This window comes from Pongo abelii, chromosome 8 (genome assembly GCF_028885655.2).
Source record: "Pongo abelii isolate AG06213 chromosome 8, NHGRI_mPonAbe1-v2.0_pri, whole genome shotgun sequence".
NCBI lineage: Eukaryota > Metazoa > Chordata > Mammalia > Primates > Hominidae > Pongo > Pongo abelii.
The window spans coordinates 131,126,648-131,147,909 of NC_071993.2; the positions used below are offsets into that span (position 1 = coordinate 131,126,648).

A 21,262-nucleotide genomic window follows, 5' to 3' on the forward strand; every position below is an offset into this window, starting at 1 on the left:
GCAATTAAATCCAATGTATAGTATTCCCTCGAGTGACACAGAGCTTCAGACCCTGACATAATTTTTCACTTTCATCATCTCGAGCAAGATATGATTCTTAAAAACCCATTAATAGAATCCTGTGGTTATAAAATATATTGTTGCCCAAATGACACTTCTTTGTAGATGTCATAAAAAGAGCCATGGATAAGCAAAAAAGGAGACCTACTTAGTTTCTAGCAGTGGTAGATCACCACTAATTGGCTGTGTGACCCTGAGCAAGCCACATAACCTCTCTGAGCTTTGGTTTCCTCAATAGTAAAATTAGGATAATAAGGACACCTTAACAGGTACTAAATTAGCTACTACATGTAAACAGTTTGAATAATGCCTGACACATATTTAGCGTACCATAAAAGGTAGATAGCATTGATAATAATAGCATCATCAACTATTGTTATTATGATTTTTCATTGTCAGTGAATGCCAGAAACATTTGAAATGGAATCAAAGATGAGAGATCCTATACCACATGATTATTCTTTAGCAATTGAAAATTACCCAAGAGTGGTAGACTCATCTCCAACTCTACACACACCACCCCTGAAACAACCCTCACTGTCTCCATAGGGGCAGCATTAACTAACCCCGCATCAAGATCTCCATGTACTGGCTGAAGGATTAAACAATCAGAACTCAACAGAAGAAATGTTCATGCCCCTTGGACTGAAAACCTCATGTTTTCTCAAAATATGGTGGCCAAGAGATAGCCAAGCTGTGTTTCCCAAAACGTCTTCCTCCCACAAAATGTTCTGCTTTCCGTTGGTGAGTGTTCTGTGCTTAAATTATTTGGAGAAAATGTGGAATGGACAAAATTACACAGAATTCTTTACAGCTGAACTTTTCAGGTCCTTTGATATGCTAATAAGCTCTGTGAATCCACAAGAGAGGAATATAATACACAAAATTGGAAGTACATAATTGGCCAAGGAATCTCACTAGGGTATCAAGGAGCCAGTTTGAGAAAGGCTGGTCAGTAGAGGCTGAGACCTGAGTCCTGCAGAGGCGCCGGGGCGGGGATGCGGAAGGGGCCAGTTCTGGGAAGCCAGGCCAGACATCTCAGGCCCTACCCCCATCTCTTATCCCTGAGGGCAGCTGGAGGGACATGAGGGCAGCTGAAGGGACATGTCAGAAACCTCAAGGATCAACCTCTGCTTCAAACTTGCTCAACCACCCCTGACCCATCGCTTGCTACAAACAATTCTTCCAAACTAAAGAAACAAAAGGGCAAGATCCCCTACTTGGAAACTCCATCATTAAAGCCAAGAAAACATTTTTTCACATGTCCAAGACAGGGCCAAGCCGGGGTTAAAAATGAGACTCCAACCAGCAGCTCAGCGGGGAGGGAATTCGCACCCTTCTGTCTTTCTGCTGCAGAAAATCGAATTAGATTCTTTAAAAAGCAAACAAAACACGGACTTTGAAGCTCCAAGACAGGAATGTACATAATCTGGACCCAAACGAATGGACAAAACATTCCTAAACAAGGGCAGGGGCAGCTCATTTCAAACAAAGTAAAAACATGAGCAGCCGACAGTCTCAACAGAGAGGAGGGAAGATGGGGTGCCCGGACCGGGTCCACAGAGCATGTCTGTGGGGCAGCCGCCCCCACCAACAAGCCTGGCCTCTGCGAGTCCCGCTTCCTAAACAGAAAGACCTAAGGAGGCAATTCAAGATGCTGCAAGAGCCTTAGCAAAACACTCAGATACAGTGTTTTCTCAGCTCCTAGCATTCTTTCATTCATTCATTCATTTGTTCAACAAATACCTTTTGAAGAACAGCTGAGTGTTGCGCATGTCCACGTAGGGGGAGACCAAAAGCCAATACAAGATGAGGGATGTGATGTGGAAATAAGAGATGAGTATTTGGTCTCTATCCTCAGGTACTGGTATACAGGTGCTAAAATCCTTGGAATTTTTCTGAGTGATGGGGTGAGAGAAGCACCTTTCGTCATTCATGACAAGCCCCTTTCAGCCACACCTGAGTGTATCCTGATGTGGTGACCCTTTGCAGGCCAGGATAGCTCCAGGATGGGGGCTGGTCACCAGAAAGACCAAGCCTCAGTGAGCAGCTTTCAGCAAACCCCCCAAACTCTGAGTAGGGAATAAGGGCTGCAGATTAAGTCAATCACCAGTGGCCAGTGATTTAGCCAATCATGTCTTTGTAATGGAACCGCCATCAAAACCCTTAAACCACAGGGCTCAGGCAGCTTCCAGGTTGGTGGATCCTTCGAGGTGCTGGGAGGGTGGAGTGGAGGGAGAGGGCGTGGAAGCTCCACACACCCTCCTCCACCATACCTCGCCCCATGCGTCTCATCTGCTGGCTGTTTCTGCATTCTATGCTATAATAGACTGATGATGAGTCAAGCACTCTCCTGAGTTCTGTGAGTCATTCTAGTGAATTACTGAACCTGAGGAGGTTGTGGGACACTCTTGCCTTCGTAGCCAATTTGGACAGATGTGTGGGTAACCTGGGGACCCAATACTTGGGACTGGCATCTGAAGTGGGGCAGTCTGGTGAGACCAAGCCCTCAAACCTGTAGAGTCTGAGGCTGCCTCTGGTAGGGGCAGACTTGAATTGAATGGTAGGATAATCAGTTAGGTTCTGGAGTTGGAGGATTTGCTGGTGTTGGAAAATACCCCTGGGCTGGGGTTGGTGTTTGGGGGGGGGGGCCTCTCTGAGAAAAAAACATAAAACTATCTTACATTTACAAGTTTTTACCAAAATCGATAGCCACTGTATAGTATGTCAGATACTCAGTAAGATGGACAAGCAACCTGAAGACCAGGTGAGTCCCTTGTAAGTGAAGGCCCTAGAGCCCAGCGGCTTCCAGACAAGACCTCCCCTGACAAGTGCGAGTGGTGCAGGGCTGACCTAGAGAGGAGGCCTGTTCCCAAGTGGAGCTTCTGTCCCACCAGGGGTAGGGGCTGCAGGGCACAGGCTATAAAGAAGTCCCAAATGAATAAGATAATCACAGACGCTGCTAGATAAAGGCTATGCAGAAAAGAATAAAGAAAAGGGGGAGAGAACAATAAAACCATTGGAACAGTGTTTTGGAATTCTTTGTGCCGTCCTAGGGCTGGCCCATTCTTTGTTGTCAGGGCTGTCCTGCGCACTGTAGGATGCTTAGCAGCACCCTGGCCTCCACCCACTGGATGCCATAGCACCCCTTCCCCTGAGATGTCACAACCAAAAACGTCTCCCTCCAGGCATTGTCAATGTCCCCTGGGGTGCATAATCACCCCTGGGGTGCATAATCAGCACTGGGCTGGAGCTACTGCCTTAGAATAGTGGGAGGTATGATACACAGGGTGACAGGGAAGACCTGATTTCAGAGGGTACGTTGGAGGAGAAACCTGAACAAGAAAGAAGCCAGTCACGTGGAGACCAGGGGAAGCAAAGGCCCCATAGAGAGACGCTGTGGGGAGTCCCAGCCCATGAGGGCTACTGGCAGGGTAGGCCCTGGGGCACAGGCTGGTGGAGGTGGAAATCCGATGGGAGAGGAGGCAGGGACCAGGCTCTGTAGAGTTCTGAAGGCCAAAGTCAGGGGTGGGATTTGCTCGAGTGCAAGAAGGAAGGCATACTACATATTCTTTTTTTTTGTTTTGAGATGGAGTCTCACTCTGTGGCCGAGGCTGGAGTGTAGCAGCACGATCTTGGCTCACTGCAACCTCCGCCTCCCGGGTTCAAGCGATTCTCCTGTCTCAGCTTCCCGAGTACTGAGATTACAGGCACGCACCACCGCGCCCGGCTAATTTTTGCATTTTTAGTAGAGGCGGAGTTTCACCATGTTGGCCAGGCTAGTCTCGAACTCTTGGCCTCAAGTGATCCAGCCCGCCTTGGCCTCCCAAAGTGCTGGGATTACAGGCATGAGGCACCACACCTGGCCTCAAAAGAATTTTTACACTATGTATAACTATTAAAGAACATAACTCAGGGAAGAAAAATCCAATTAATGGGGTGGTATTGAAAGGAAAATGGATTGCTGTTATGTTCTGTATCTGGCCTTTTCCATAGGCCACAAATTATCCCAAGAACAGTCATTCAGAAACCTAACACTCAAGTGGTTCTTCCTTCAGAAAGGAGTCATGTATGCCCCCTGCACTTCACCTGTCTGGAATGTCCACATTTGGTGCCGGTCGACTCAGACGAGACGGGGCCCTTGGCACTTCCGTTCATGTATTAAACCAAAGGATTCAGGTATACATTTCAGTGAGATTGCTTCCCACCTGGGCTCAATTCTGAGCCTGATGGCTGCAGACCATCACTGTGGGAACCTGGCACCAGGAGAGAAATCAGATAACGGGTCCCAAAATAGAAAGTGTTCAATTACCCAGCCCTTGCTTGGACACCCCCTATTAACCTATGCACCCAAGCATCATTAGCAAGCCATTTATAACGAAATTGTAATTGAGAGACCCAGAAATACCACTTTAGATTAAGTAATTGAATGCCCCCTCAGTGTAAGATCGATAAAGGGCATCCAATTTCACCCTAGGAAAAACTTATTAAATTATTGTAGCTATAAGCTGATATAGCAGAAGAAAGATGTATGAAACTTCAGAAGAAATCTGGATGGATTTAAATAAATAGCTTCATTTAGGTAGAACATTTACATTTGCCCTCTGGGGACAGAGAGGCAAAAAAATAGCTAATTACATTATTTTACTTTTATGTTTTAAGGAAAAAAATTCAATGGGTCTTAATTAACCTTTACTAAAACACAAAGCCTTCTTCTGATTAGTATGTCTAACTGCTGACATTCCTCTTTAGGCTATATATATGGAAATATATTTTTTCAAGGAATATTAATCAACAAGTAGGAGAAGGAACATTTTTCACATGTAGCTCAAAGATAGAAGGTTGTTGCTGAGACTGAGAAGAAAGCCAACAAGACTGAAGAGTTCTGTACAAATTATAAATCATCAGATTCAGTCTTCTGCCTGGACTTTGACAGTTTTGATCACATCCCAGTCAATAAGCAGAATAAAGCCACACCACTCCATCAACATTCACTGGCCCATAGCATAGCGGAGAGGACACAGCAGTCACACGGGTTAGGATTCCAAGTCCATGTCCACCCAGTGGCCTTGGACAAATCACTTAAGGTTTCTGGGCCTCTGTATTTTTCAAAAGAAGTCCCTGCTAGCAACAAATCACGTACAGCATTGGAATTAAGAGCCCGAGTGCTGGAGCCAGGTTGCCCAGGTTTGATCTTGAACAAGATATTAAACGTCTCTTCTCCCCATTTCTTTGGATATGACTTAGGAATAATCACAGGACCTGTATCATGGCAGGGCTGTAAGCATTCAGTGAACTCATTCATGTAAGGTGCTTAAAAGAGTGTCTAGCCCGGCCGGGCGCAGTGGCTCATGCCTGTAATCCTAGCACTTTGGGAGTCTGAGGTGGGCAAATCACAAGGTCAGGAGTTCGACACCAGCCTGACCAACAAGATGAACCCCCATCTCTACTAAAAATAAAAAATTTGCCAGGAGTGGTGGCGCACGCCTGTAATCCACACTACTCAGGAGGCTGAGGCAGGAGAATCATTTGAATCCAGGAGGCAGAGGTTGCAGTGAGCCAAGATGGCGCCACTGCACTCCAGCTTGGGCAACAGAGCAAGAGTCTGACAAAAAAAAAAAAAAAAAAAAAAGAGTCTCTGGCCCATAGTCAGTGCTCAATAAATGTTAGCTGGTATTACAGATGCACAGTCCTGGCCCACAGTGGGAATTTGATATTTATTACTCTTTACAATAGATTGCATTATTAGTCTCAATTTTTTCTTCTTGCCATGTTCACATTCTTTGCCACTTTGGAGGGCCTTCAGCTACAGGAGTGACGTATTTCTCCACCCTTCGGTTTGAGTTGGGTGGCTCACTTTGGCCAGCAGAATGAGGCAGAAGTGGGCTTAAGGCTGGCACGTGCCAGGCCCTAAGACATGTCCTGTGTACTCATTTGTCCTCTTGCACACTTGCTTGGCCAGGAGGAGTGGGAGACAGGTGGAGCAGGGCCACCTGGCTGAGCCCACCCAGAGCAGCCAATACCCACTGGATCCCAGCCAATTCCTAAATACACCAGAGACATAATAAAGGGTTGATTTTTCTTTTCTTTCTTTTTTTTTTTTTTTTTTGTCGAGACGGAGTCTCACTCTGTCGCCCAGGCTGGAGTCCAGTGGTGTGATCTCAACTCACTGCAACCTCTGCCTCCCAGAGGCTGGCTACCACCAGCAGCAGATATGCCAATGTGATGATGGAAACTCAGAGGGGAGGCTGGGCACAGTGGCTCACACCTGTCATCCCAGCACTAGGCAGGCGGATGACTCAAGCCCAGGGTCATCTAGACCAGCTTGGGCAACATGGCAAAACCCTGTCTCCACAAAAAATACAAAAATTAGCTGGGTGTGGTGGTGCATACCTGTAGTCCCAGCTATTTGGAAGGCTGAGGTGGGAGGATTGCTTGAGCCTGGGGAGGTTGAGGTTGCAGTGAGTCGTGATCACACCACTGCACTCCAGCCTGTGCAACAGAGTGAGACCCTCTCTCAGAAACAAACAAACAAACAAAAAGAAACTCGGAAGGGAGCTGTTCTTGAATCAAGACACAATGGCTGAAACATCGGAAAATAACACACCAGGTTATTTTCTGACAAAACGTGTTTATGACAACCACAGCTGTTTTGTTTTAGTTATCCACTGCCCCACACTCTCCCACCTCCTGATGAAGAGGCCTTCCTCCTTGCCTCTTTTCAGTTACCAATTTCTTCCTTGCTTCCTTCCCTTTCCTGAGCAAGCCCTTCCTGTAATCTGATCCTTATGGTTTCCTTGCCAGATTTCATCTTTCACGATGACTGGGACACATCACCCGTGCTTTGTCTAAAACAGGTATTCTCAAACCACAACCTGGGGGATCTTCCTGTCTGTCCCAAAATCTGTGCATACAAAACCCAGGCAGTTTTTTAAGCTTATTTTTAAAGCGCACTTGACTCTCTGTTAAGTTCGTCATCAACATTGGTTTTGGTTAATCACAACTACCTTACATACATACAAAGTACATTCAATGCTATTGTTTTAGTCCATAAGCCATATCCATAATAAACAGGCATTTCCCCAAGATCAGATCTCTACAATATGCAGCCAGCGCCTCCCCTGCATCCTGAGGTCACTGATTCTCAACTTGGTAGAAAGATGGGATGTGGGAAAAATGGTTTCCAAGCAGTCAAAAATAAGACATTAAGCCAGGCTTGGGAGTTAGGCAGACCTGCATTTCAACCCGAAGCAAGTCTGTAACTGCTCTATGATCTCAGGCAACGAATTTGACCATTCTGTGACTAGGTTTCCTGATCTGTAAAATGGGAATAAAATGATCTCAGTCTCCTAGTGTGGATGTGAGGAAGAAATGAGGTCACATACACAAAATGCTTAACCCAGAGTCTAGTACCCCACACACCGTGGAAGGATGAGCCATCCCAAAACATGCCAAATTGATATGTTGATTATTTTGAGTCGAAAACATTGGAGAAATTATAGTTTCAGAAAGGGCCAGCTGACCTGTCTCTTCCTGCATACTCCAAGCCATAGACTCCTCTGGGAGGAGTACCCTTACCCTGCCAGGCCAAGAAAATGGCCCTCCTCAGCAGAGCCGGGGAACTGGGGGCTGCAATGGCCCAGGATAAATACACTTCACAAAGTAACCCTTCTCTTCCACTGTGTTACACAACCCATATATCTCCCAGGGACTCCCCTAGAAATGTATATGGCTCCACCAGGTCCCTTCTGTTCTGTCTCTTCTGAAATTGATTGTTCTTTGTCTAAAAGGTCTAAAAACATCTTGCTTTGACCACTCCTTCAAACTTCACTCTCTTGTGAAGATTCCTAGGTCCATGTAAAACTAACAAAGCGTGTTTGCTTTCCTTTTGTTTGTCTGCCTGGTGTCAAGTTGGCTTCTGGATGCAGTTGAGGAGCCCGCATAAGAGCTCATGAGGAGGCGGTTGGAGGTGATCTCTGGCTCCCCTGCCTCTCAGTAAATGACCCGGATTCCTTGCGTTATTACTGGAGAGACCCTTGGGTCCTCACTCCAGGGTTACTTGCGTTCAGTGTGCATATATTATAATTCCAGACACCGGTGTCCAATTTTCCTGTCTGCCACTCATCTGAGGTGATGCCCTGGAAGAGGCAGGTGGCCACACAGATGCAGGAAGTAACACCCAAGTTCTATAGTAGAACAAGGTACTAAAAAGCTGAGCTGGCCAGGATCATTTGGGCACCCCTGTCACCAGGGCCCGTAGCTCTGGCGAGCCTGGCACAGCTGTGGGGAAAATTCTGGAAAAGCTCACCCCCCTCCAAATGACCATGTCCATCCAGAACTTGTTTCAGTGCTCAACAGCAAGGGCCAACTTTCCAGACACGCACCCATCCCCAAAGATCCGGGGTAAACCAGCCACTGCTGTACAGATGGGAAATGCAAGACAGTGAAGCTCCTGGGATCCCTGAGGATTCTACTGAAGTCACTCACAGTGAGAAACACCCGGAACCCCTCAACAATGATGGTGGGTACACTCAGGCCCAGGGCAAAACCCAGGTGGGCTCCAGCAAATCATCAACTTGCCAGTACAAACCTGCGGCTACCTGCATCCAGCCTGCCTTTTATAGAGGAGAAACCGAGGCCAGTGTGGTCTGCACTTCCCCAAGGACATGTAGCCCATTATAGAAAGATGGGGCAAGAGGCCTCAGGAGCCTGACACTCAGTCTTCCACCATCCCTTAAGAGGGAGCCCATCCTAACACCTCTACCCCTACCACCCAGGCCTGGCCTCAGACAGTCCAGCGGCTTCTCCAGGCCCCTGGTGCCCTTCCCCTTTCCAACCTTCTGAGGAATCCCTTCCGAGAAAACAGATTTGCAGTCTCACCCAGAGACACAGGACAGGAAGGTGAGGGAAGCATCCCAGGAGGCAGCCGATGGGATGAAACTCCCCTACCTCCTTCAATCTCCTTCGAGCGCCTTGTCGGCCTGGGGCATTGAGTCTTAAACTGTCTCAATTTAGACTCTATTCATTGCTCAGGCTTGTTTCCTGCAGCCGGGAAAGTGTGTTAGGAGACGTGTGCTAGGAGATGGGTACAGCTCCAGGACAGAGACAAGAGATGGCGGAACGGAGATGTGTAGAGGCTGGCCTGTTGCCAAGTGTGGGGACAGGGGAAGGAAGGACAGAAAGCAAGGCGGGCAGGGGCAGGGGAGGAGGGAGAGACGGGGCTGTCCCTTGTCAGTTACCTTTGCAGCTGAGACAATGGACAGGAATGGAACTGGCCCCATGCACAGGAGGTAGGCCCCGGTGCGCAGCCCCCAACTCCTATTTTGTCCCTGCACATCAAAGAAGCCTGGGCTGTGTGCAGTTGGACACGCTGTAGCCCAGGCCCGTACGACCGGACACTCTCAGGCCCAGACCCGTACGACCGGACACTCTCAGGCCCAGACCCGTACGACCGGACACTCTCAGGCCCAGGCCCGTACGACCGGACACTCTCAGGCCCAGGCCCGTATGACCGGACACGCTGCGGCCCAGGCCCGTACGACCGGACACTCTCAGGCCCAGGCCCGTACGACCGGACACTCTCAGGCCCAGGCCCGTACGACTGGACACTCTCAGGCCCAGGCCCGTATGACCGGACACGCTGCGGCCCAGGCCCGTACGACCGGACACTCTCAGGCCCAGGCCCGTACGACCGGACACTCTCAGGCCCAGGCCTGTATGACCGGACACGCTGCGGCCCAGGTCCGTACGACCGGACACTCTCAGGCCCAGGCCTGTACGACCGGACACTCTCAGGCCCAGGCCTGTATGACCGGACACACTGCGGCCCAGGCCCGTACGACCGGACACTCTCAGGCCTAGTCCCGTACAACGGGACACTCTCAGGCCTAGGCCTGTATGACCGGACACTCAGGCCTAGGCCTGTACGACCGGACGCGCTGCAGCCCAGGCCTGTACGACCGGACGCGCTGCAGCCCAGGCCTGTACGACCGGACGCGCTGCAGCCCAGGCCTGTACGACCGGACACTCTCAGGCCCAGGCCTGTACAACCGGACACTCTAAGGCCTAGGCCCGTATGACGGGACACTCTCAGGCCTAGGCCCGTATGACGGGACACTCTCAGGCCTAGGCCTGTACTACCGGACATGCTGCGGCCCAGGCCTCTGCGACCGGACACTCTCAGACCCAGGCCCGTACGACGGGACACTCTCAGGCCCAGGCCCGTACGACGGGACACTCTCAGGCCCAGGCCCGTACGACCGGACACTCTCAGGCCCAGGCCCGTACGACTGGACACTCGCAGGCCTAGGCCCGTACGACGGGACACTCAGGCCTAGGCCCGTACGACCGGACACTCTCAGGCCTAGGCCCGTACGACCGGACACTCTCAGGCCTAGGCCCGTACGACGGGACACTCAGGCCTAGGCCCGTACGACGGGACACTCTCGGGCCTAGGCCCGTACTACCGGACACTCTCGGGCCTAGGCCCATACTACCGGACACGCTGCGGCCCAGGCCCGTACGACCGGACACTCTCGGGCCTAGGCCCGTACGACCGGACACTCTCGGGCCTAGGCCCGTACGACCGGACACTCTCGGGCCTAGGCCCGTACGACCGGACACTCTCGGGCCTAGGCCCGTACGACGGGACACTCTCGGGCCTAGGCCCGTACGACCGGACACTCTCGGGCCTAGGCCCGTACGACCGGACACTCTCGGGCCTAGGCCCGTACGACGGGACACTCTCGGGCCTAGGCCCGTACGACCGGACACTCTCGGGCCTAGGCCCGTACGACGGGACACTCAGGCCTAGGCCCGTACGACGGGACACTCTCAGGCCCAGGCCCGTACGACCGGACACTCTCGGGCCCAGGCCCGTACGACCGGACACTCTCGGGCCCAGGCCCGTACGACCGGACACTCTCGGGCCTAGGCCCGTACGACCGGACACTCTCGGGCCTAGGCCCGTACGACGGGACACTCTCGGGCCTAGGCCCGTACGACGGGACACTCTCGGGCCTAGGCCCGTATGACGGGACACTCAGGCCTAGGCCCGTACGACGGGACACTCTCAGGCCTAGGCCTGTACGACCGGACACTCTCAGGCCTAGGCCTGTACTACCGGACACGCTGCGGCCCAGGCCCGTACGACCGGACACTCTCAGGCCTAGGCCTGTACTACCGGACACGCTGCGGCCCAGGCCCGTACGACCGGACACTCTCAGGCCTAGGCCCGTACGACCGGACACTCTCAGGCCTAGGCCCGTACGACTGGACACTCTCAGGCCTAGGCCCGTACGACGGGACACTCTCAGGCCTAGGCCTGTACGACCGGACACTCTGCGGCCCAGGTGGTGGCTTCCATGATAATTTGCATTTTAAAACTTCAGAGCAGCAAAGAAGGGACCTCCCCAGCAAGGCAGGGAGCTGCTTGGTGTCCTCATCACTAACCTGGCTGGTCACCTTGAGCGTCACTTCATCTCTCAGGGCCTCTGTTTCTCCGTATATAAGATATGGATTTGGGACTACCCCTTTTGGCCATAACACTCATCGGTGTATGATTTGAAGTTAATTTCTCCTTAATAAAAACTCATTATCTTCATCCGTTATGTCTTTCAGGGCTGCTCAGAGGCCAGTGATTTTGCAGTGAGCGTTGACTAGCTGCTGCAGCACTTGCTTTATTAGCCAGATAATTAATCCAACAGAGACACAGGGTTTTCTCCAGATTAGTGGCCCACACACTTTTGCACATGTTTCTTTAAACACCTACTATGTGTAGGGCTTGCATTTGCTGGGGCTCCAAAGACAAAGACCGCAGCGTGTTGTCATACAGGCCTGGGCTGCAGCGTGTCCGGTTGTACAGACAAAAAAATGAACAGCCTGGGTTCTCTGGGAACATCCCATCTAACTCCAGAAAAAAGACCCCAGAGGCTCCAGAAAAATGCCCACATTGGGGACTGTATATCCCATTTCAAGGACAGCCGTGAAGCCCACCCAGCCCCAGAGAATCTGCAGAAGAACTAGCTCTGCTCCAGGAAGCCAAACAAGCATGGTAACAACAGCAGTGATTCAGTGAACCAGGGCCTCTGGCCGTGTCAGGCAGGAGGGAGAATGGGGTCTTTTTCCTATTCTGTGATAGCTTGCTCTCTAATAGGGTAATCAGCTCCAGCTCCCTTGTGCAACCACCCGAGATATGGGCCAAACACAGCAGATGTCCCAGTCTCTCTGAAATGCACAAAATAATCAGGTTTTCTCAGTGAAGGGGCAGGGTGGACCAGAGACTTCAAATATGTTCATGCTGCAGTTCTCCCCCAATGATTTCAATGTGCACAAAAGACTCTAAAGGTCTTTGTGACACAATCAGTAATTTTTTCTGAAACCAAGTGGAGAGAAAAACTATTTCAGAGTGCTCATTTTATTATTTCCAGTAGTAAATCACACCAGTGTAGGGACTAGATTTTCTCATGCTTGTATATCTACTGACTCCAGTTTTCCAATAAGGCAGAGGCTACCCAAGAGGAGCTTACAGAGTGTGCCGAGAAGTGCATCTACCAAAATGGCTCTAGGGAACAAAGCGAGGACAGTCATATAGCTGCAAAGCATTTCACCAGCACACAGAGTCAGTTTAGGGTTTTAAGTGATCCCAGGGATGGCAGCAAAAGAAGAAGGAAATGCCTGATAGTCCAGTGTCTGCCACTTGCAGAGGATCATGCTAGGTCCCTTCTTGAAGGCACTCTCTGAGGTCAGCACTGAGATTCCCCAAGTCATGTGTGGCAAACTGAGGCACAGCAGGGTTAAACACATAACCCTGAGTCACAGGGCTCACCAGTGGTGGGGCCAAAATCCAACCGCTGGTCTGTGTGGCTGCAAAGCCTGTGACCTTTCTCCTGCAGCAGGCGAATGAAGCTGTTATTGGCAGCTGTAGGGGAACCTGCTCAAAACTCAAGGCTCACAGTGGAGCACGGTCAGCCATCACTCAGCCCACCGGCCACCCGTCTCCCTTGCAAGGAGGCGAGGCTGGACTAGAAGATCCATAAAAGGCCAGGGTCAGTGGTGCTCAATCCTGAATAGCACAGAGTAAGTGCTCAATAAATACTTTTAAATTAAAGAGTCAGGGAACAAGCTCCAGAAAGCATGGCAAATATCCAGCAAATATCCAGAACAGAGTTCTTATTGCTGAGTCACAACGACAGTGACACCAGCTAGCATGTGTTGAGGGCTTCCTTGTGTCCAGACACCAGGCTGGGGTTGATATGGATTATTCTATTTAAATGTCATAATCTAAGAGGACAGTACAATTACTACTTACATTTTACAGGTGGGGAAACTGTGGCCCAGAGAATTTAATGCTATACACTTCCTCCCCCAAATGGCTTACAGAATACAGGAGAGCGAGCTGGCCTAGGGATGAGCTGGAGACCCAAGGCCTAGGCTGAACACCGGCCACACGGTTTAACCAGCCACATGACCGTAGGCAAACCCCTTCACCATTTAGACCCTCTTTCTCTTCATCTCAAAGTCAATGTGGAAGGCTCAGCATTGTTACATGGGTGCAGTGATCTCAGGAGCCCAGGATGTTTAATACATGTCATAATTATTCTTTTTGCACGTTTTTGGGGTTCAAACACCTGCAACATCAAACCTTAATTATCAGGAAAAAGTGATCCATTTTCAGACTAGGGGTCATTCTTGCTGTGGTGTATTTAGACTACAAAGATGAGTGGTACATTCTAGTTGCTGTCCAACAATTTTTCCTTGACACAAATAGAGAAATGAATGAAAAGAAGCAGCCCAGAGTATAATGCACAGAGACTACAGATTAAGGACAGAAGGAGCAGGGTGACTCTGTCCACCCTCAGGTCCCCAGAGTCCCCTTGCCCACTCTGACCTGACTTCACGAAGAGCGAAAAGGCTGCAGGACAGTGGAAGATGCCCAGCCCAGATGTCCTTCAGGATGGGCAGAAGAGAAAGGTCTCGCATGGACACATAGCTCACACGTTCAAAACCAACTGCAAATCATGATTCTGCAGATGCACGACGCACCCTAGAATGAATCCATTACAGGCGGCGCGATTGAAAGGGGAGCAGCTGCACACTCCCCACCAGATGGCCTTGCTGATCCGGGTAGTTCTAAACATTGTTTTATTTCCAAAGATGAGCAAAATAAGAACCTGGTTAACCCTTCAATGAGAAGAATGGCCTGAAAACCCTTCATTGGAATTTATTTCTTTCTGATGGAAAGACCAAGCAACCCAAATAAATGACGAGGTCCCCTGGAGGGTTTTAGAGCCAGGCAAGTGGAGTTTCTCCAGGGGGTCACCTGAAGTCAGCTGACATTCATTTTCTGCCCCCAGACAGACCCAGCCCTTACTAAGCCTGCCAAGAGGTGAGGAGAACAGCTCCAGTACCAACCCATCTTGGCTGTAGGGGCCTCAGGAGTGTGCAGAGGTGTGCCAGCCCCCATGCAGTGTGTGCACAGGTGTGCCAGCCCCCGTGCAGTGTGTGCACAGGTGTTCCAACCTCCCCTCTCAGTGTGCTGGTCCTCCCCAGGAGTGTATGATGTGCCAGCCCCGCCCCCAGGAGTGTGCAGAAGTGTACCTCCCCCAGGAGTGAGTGTGCAGAGGTGTGTCTGCCCCCCCAGAAACATGTGTTGTGCCAGGATCCTCCAGGAGTGTGCAAAGGTGTGTCCCCCCCGAGTGTGCAAAGGTGTGCCAGGCCCCCCAGGGGTGTGTGGAGGTGTGCCAGGCCCCCAGGGATGTGTGGAGTTGTGCCAGACCCCCAGGGGCATGTGGAGGTGTGCCAACCCCACCAGAAGTGTGCAAAGGTGTGCTTCCCCCAGGGGCATGTGGGCATGTGGAGGTGTGCCAGCCCCTCTACCTCCAATGTGCAGAGGTTAGCCAGGAGCTGTACGAAGCCGCAAGACAAACTGAAGCTTCCATGTTTAAAAAATTTGAAATTTCCAACATTGAAAACATTGTTTTCAAATGAAGTTACATCCACATATATTACTAACTGACACAAAATTTGCAGAGATCCAGCTTGCCTTGCTGGCTGCAAGCTGTCGGGGCCAGCCTGGGGAACCCCAGGGAGCTCTCACTGTCTTTCACCTTTGAGTACGAAGAGGAAAGTTTGAGAAGCACTGGTGTAGGGAGAAAGGGAAAGGAACCAGGATGAGCTGCTGTTTTATGGCAGGCATTAAGCTGGGAACCTGCTTCCTCTCATCTCTTTCTGACTTTTAGACAACACTAAAGGTAGGTGTAATCGCTCCATTGTGCAGATAAGAAAATGGTGGCTCTGGGTGGGGTGAAGTGACTTGCCCTAAATCACACTGTAAGTAAATGGCAGAACTGGATTTAAACACAAGCTGAAGCCCAAACTGCCTCTCACTTCATGGAGGATGGGACATGCACATTCACATTCACTCCCTGATATGGTTTGACTGTGTCCCCACCTGAATCTCAACTTGAATTGTAGCTCCCAGAATTCCCACGTGTTGTGGGAGGGACCTAGGAGGAGGTAATTGACTCATGGGGGCTGGTTTTTCCCATGCTATTCTCGTGATAGTAAATAAGCACGAGATCTGACGGGTTTATCAGAGGGTTCCGCTTTTGCTTCTGTCTCATTTTCTCTTGCCGTGGCCATGTAAGAATTGCCTTTTGCCTCCCACGATGATTCTGGGGCCTCCCCAGCCAGGTGGAACTGTAAGTCTAATTAAACCTCTTATTCTTCCCAGTCTTGGGCACATCTTTATCAGCAGCGTGAAAACGGACTAATACACTCCCCACACTGTTTCCCATTGTTGATTGTGGGTAGCATTTGGGGGGCTTTGCTTTCTATTTACACATTCCATCTTGCTTCCAATTTTACTTACATAGAGCAAGCATCACTTTGATAACTACAAAGATAATAAAGAAGAAATAATAAATGTTGCACAAAAAATGGTGCGGCAAATAGAAAACAGACTGGGCCTAGGCCTCCAGGATGTGAGTTCACATCCAGTAACACACGTCTCTGAGCCTCAGTTTCTTTATCTGTTGAAAATGCAGGTACTCCTTGCCTCCCTCGTCAGATCAGGTGAAATAGGGAATTGAAATGAGGCCACAGGACCACACGAGGCAAGGCAGAGGTGGGCTAAAGACTTTGTGCAAAGCACCAGTGGGAAGCTCTGTCCAAGCTGCACTGTGTCCCCTCCTTTCTCAAGTTATCTTTGAATTAATAACATCTTTCCTCAAGACATACTATAAATCATAAAAAAAACCCTTCTATTACCATCCAACTCCAAATGACAGGCCTGGGAGTGCAACCGGGAAGGACATTTTCCCTTGTCTTCTCTGCCACTGCAATGGAAAACCCCAAGCAGACCACAGAATTCCCTGGAGTGGGCGTGCATCTTTACACACACACACAGACCAAAGGAACTCCAGCTCCAAGAGCAAAAAGGACAATGTGACCCCAGAGGATGCTGTTTTATGAATGTTCACCAATGCCCAAAGAGCGTTTGACAGAGGCAGCCTAGGATCTCATCCCACACAGCTACTGGGCACATAGGAACGGGCACATACCCTTGTGGAAAGAGAAACGTGGCGGGGAAGAAAGATGAAAAGCCAAAACGCAGAGGCAGGTAAACATCCACACATGCCATCTGGTTTGTATCAACCTCTTACCAGCTGTGTGCCCTCGGGCAAACTGCTTTGCACTTCGGTGCCTCCCTTCGCTGATCTGTAGCAGGGAGATTAACGGCAGTACTGACCCCATGGACAGGCGTGGAGATTAGATGGGAAAATCCCCACAAAAATATGCCCATAGTGCCTGCCAACTCCAACTGCTCAACAAACGGCAACCACCACCACCACCAGCCTCATTTCTTTTTCTTTCCTCCCTCCCGTTTCTGCAAACAGGATCTCAGCTCCAACAGTAAGGACTTTGGCCTGGTGTATAAAGACCCAGCCGAGCCGGAATCAGTGGCCGAGTACTTTTAAAAAGGATGAAGGGAGCCCGAGGCTCTGACAGTGAAGTGGCTTGCCCTAAATCACACTGCAAGTAAGAGGCAGAGCTGGACTTAAATGCAAGCTGAAGTCCTCTCACCTCATGGAGGATGGGGACATGTACTTTCACATTCACTCATCAAGCAGTTTCCCATTTTCAAGAGTTGGGGGGCTTGGCTAAAGCTGCATGCAGAACAGCAATGTCTGAACAAAACTGCTTTGGAGAGGCTGGGAGAGAGCCCTTCTCCACCCTGATGTGGCCATGAAAACGCTGGTCCCACCAAGACACCAGGAGGCAAAGAGAGAGAGACCCAGAGAAGAAACTAATTTAAAAATGGTCATTTCAGGCTGGGCACAGTGGCTCATGCCTGTAATCCCAGCACTTCAGGAGGCCTAGGTGGGTGGATCACCTGAGATCAGCAGTTTGAGACCAGCCTGGCCAACACGGTGAAACCCCATCTCTACTAAAAATACAAAAATTAGCTGGGCGTGGTGGCAGGCGCCTGTAAACCCAGCTACTCGGGAGGCCAAGGCAGGAGAATCGCTTGAACTCGGGAGGTGGAGGTTGCAGTGAGCTGAGATCGCACCACTGCACTCCAGCCTGGGGGACAGAGTGACACTCCGTCTCAAAAAAAAAGGTCATTTCAGACCCTCCTTCTCCTTGTCAACTTCCTCTAGCTTTTTAGATAACAGACCTAGTTTCTGATAACTCCACTCAGATCTAGAATCTAGATTTCCAACCTCTGTAAAATAGGTCAAACAAGTATTTATTTATAGACCTATCACCCAAGACACTGAACTTGGATATGCCCAGTCTATCAAAAAGGAATCTTTTTCTTTTCTCTTTTCCATTAGAGACAACCTAAAAGTGTTGATGGGGCATGGCTTGAAAAAAAAATCTCACTAAGCTTCAGTACTCAGAGCTGGAAAAGTGAACATTCAATAAATATTATAACAAACGCATGTTCCCCCAGAATACCCAGGTCTCTCCAGCACACAGCGAAGACCTTGCTTAAACTGCCGCTGTCTTGCTCATCCTGTCAAGAAACAGGGGCAGCTGCCAGCTCTGGAGGGAAAGCATTCTTTTGCAGAGAGGTAGAGCAGAGAGGGGAAGGGAGAAGTGAGAGGCAGCGATACAGCGTATGAATCAGACAGCTGAGCTTCAAGCGTTGTGTCCTCAGTGCTATGTAAACATGATAATAAAAAAAACTTGTTCAAAAAATAATAAGTGGATCTTGGCTGAAGCACAGTCGTCTCCCACAAAGCAAATGATCTATGGTATGAGAAATTAGTAACCTCTCTGAATTAATCGCAGAAGAGTGGAATCTTTCTCATAAAGATCTGGAAAGCATTCAGGCCTCATTATGAAGGCCAGGACTTTTTTGCAGATAGCAGATTTCCTCCTGGGCTAAAACGAAATCTCAAAAAAAAAATGGACTTATAAAAAGTCATCGTAGCTGACTGGTTCAAGCTGACTGGTACAATCAAGAACTGCTCTGGTTTCTGTTTCAGAAAAATAAATATTTGATCAAAGCACGCAGTTGTTCAGACCTGAAGTCATTTCAGAATAAGTAAGAATTTTGCTCGATGCGATCAAAGTGCCTGTGTGATGGCCTCCCCCTCCCCAAGGCCTTCTCCATCCTTGCAAAGGTACAGCAGCGGCCACGGAGCAGAACGCAAGCCCCTGACTTGGAGTCCATGGGGATTCAGGGTGCGCAGCGTAGGCACAGCCCTGGCGTTGTGGGGCTTGCAGCCCAGGAGACACCACGCGATCATGAAACAGCCACACCCACTCTGTGACTTTGGGTGGGTCCCCCAACCTCTGAGCCCCTCCTTCATTGCTGGGTTGTACCTGGGAACATTCAATCCCCCTTGCAGCACTGTATCCCCCCTAACCCCACCCCTGACCTCCCACCCCTGCTGGCTGCCTTTATCTTGCTGTCTCTGTGTGTCCATCTCTGCCTCCCCCAGGCTCCTTAGCCAGATCCCATTTTCCCCAACACCACTGGCCCTGCTAGACACATTCACTCTTGCTCACCCTTCAGATCTCAGGCAAGGACCCCTTCCCTGAAACCCCAGACCACACTGGCCCTGCCCTGATCCTCCAACTCTTCCCAGTTCCCTTTTTTGTGTGTGCTTGTCTGACTAGCATCTGCCTTAACCAGCTGATAGTCTTATCAGCTTTGTGAAGGCAAAAGAGTCTCTTCTTTTGTTCACTTTTACAAAAAAAGTCCTGAAGAAAATTATAAAGGTAGGCAGGCAACACATATAAAGACATAGCCCAGTCATAAAGAGAGAATGCCCAATACATGTTGGGGGCGGGGGTTGAATTTAAAATTTGGGCTGAGCGCGGTGGCTCTTGCCTGTAATTCCAACATGTTGGGAGGCCAAGGCGGGAGGATGGCTTGAGCCCAGGAGTTCAAGGGCAGCCTGGGCAACATGGCAAAACCCCATCTCTACAAAAAATTTCAAAATTAGCCAGGCATAGTGGTGGTGCCTATAGTCCCAGCTACTTGGGAGGCTGAGGTGGAGGGATCTCTTGAACCAGGAGATCCAGGCTGCAGTGAGCCATGATCATGCTACTTGCACTGCAGCCTGGGTGACAGAGCAAGACCTATCTCAAAAAGAAGAAAACAGTAAATAAATAATAAAACTTGGTAGGTTTTACAATTCTGCCTCTAGGCTTAGTCTCTATGTCACTGAAAACCTGTTTCTCCATGACTTTCAGGCGAATTGTTGTCACCCAACCCTGCTGTGGGACTGCTGGGGTTGGCCCCAGGCTTCACTGGCCCTAGGGTTCCCGACACCCACAGAGAGCTACTCCCTGCCCCTCCCCCCTCAGTCCTGCTGGGAGCAGACACAAGGGTGATTCTGCGGGCCCCATTACGGCATCTCATTCCCACCAACCTCAAGAGCCCCTGCCTGCCTCTTCCAAATTAGCTTTCACCCTTAACAAAACATGCCAAAATGATATGTCTCGGTAAATTATATGATTCTTATCTGTGGCCAGAAGTCTTGTTTTTTCCGTTTTGTTTTGTTTTGACCCATTCTCAGTTTCGTATAACTCTTTCAGGCAAATTTCTGCACCCAGAAGATATAATTTTTCAGCACATGCCACAAAATCCCAGGTACTGAGCTCAGGACAAAAGAAGGGGGAAAAAACCCCTCCTCCCTTTTGGATCATTTTCATTCCTTTCCCGTAAAGGAAACTTGGAAACATTTCAAAAGCATCGAGTATTCGGAATCAACTAAAAACCCGAATTCTTCTTTTTGTCTTTTTTTCTTATTTGGTCCCCTCAGTCACTTTTTCCCTCTTCTACCCTTCAGAAAAGACAAAATACCAGTTACCTATCTAATTAAATGAGTGCCTCCATTTAATCAATTTGAGAGATTCACTGGGTTTTATGGGAGGACTAGATTTGGGGGTTTAAAAAATTATTCATCAAGTTACAGAGTGTTGCGCTAGGAGAGCTTTGAGTGTCGACCAGCTAGGGGAAGGGGGAGGAGGCTGAAATGGAAAGAAAGAGACGGATGTTTCTCAAACTTCTTTAGCTAACACACTGTGAGTCTGGGACTCGAACCCAGGGCTGTCTGTCTCCACCACCACCAAGACGTGTTCTGTCACTGCTTCTGCATCTATTTCTGGGACTGATCCACACCTCCTCTTATGTAACTGGCTGGGGGAAAAAATAAAAAACTAGTTTACACGGTCACAAAGCAATTTGCAATTATCTTCTTTCTAAATATTCATAAGCTGGGATTATTTTCCCCTTTGGATGACAACACAGTCGATGACATCGCTGGAAAGTCTTTGGTTGACTTAGTTTTTCTGAGGTTTTCACACCCAAAACCTTGAGCAAAAATGAAGGATGAAGAACAAATCCCAAAGGTGCTTTTCCTTAGATATGGCCAAAAGTGTTCACCTTACAATTTAAGCAAGAGGTGGAGACCTTTCACCTTAGGATGGGAGCACCCCCACCTGGGCTGCCATGCACCTCCCTCCTGGGGAGGTGGGCTCCAGCCCAGCCACAGCTCATTTCCTGGGCTGCGTCTCCCTGTTCCCCTGACCAACCAAGCCCAACCCAGCCACAGCTTTCTGAGACAAAGCCGGGACTTTTGGTGACAGCACATGCCTTGGGCTTAGCCTCCTCCTTTTGTCCCATTCTTCCTACCCCTACTAGGACCTGAGCAACCCCCAATGGGCTCTGCAGCTGGGG

The 21,262-nt window shown here is 49.7% G+C and overlaps 1 protein-coding gene across 9 annotated transcripts in view; it reads right to left on the reverse strand.

The window, feature by feature from the left end:
- CHST15 (carbohydrate sulfotransferase 15) overlaps positions 1 to 21,262 on the reverse strand; it is an 89,387-nt gene that overhangs the window by 40,006 nt on the left and 28,119 nt on the right. The gene's annotated exons all lie outside the window — the stretch shown is intronic.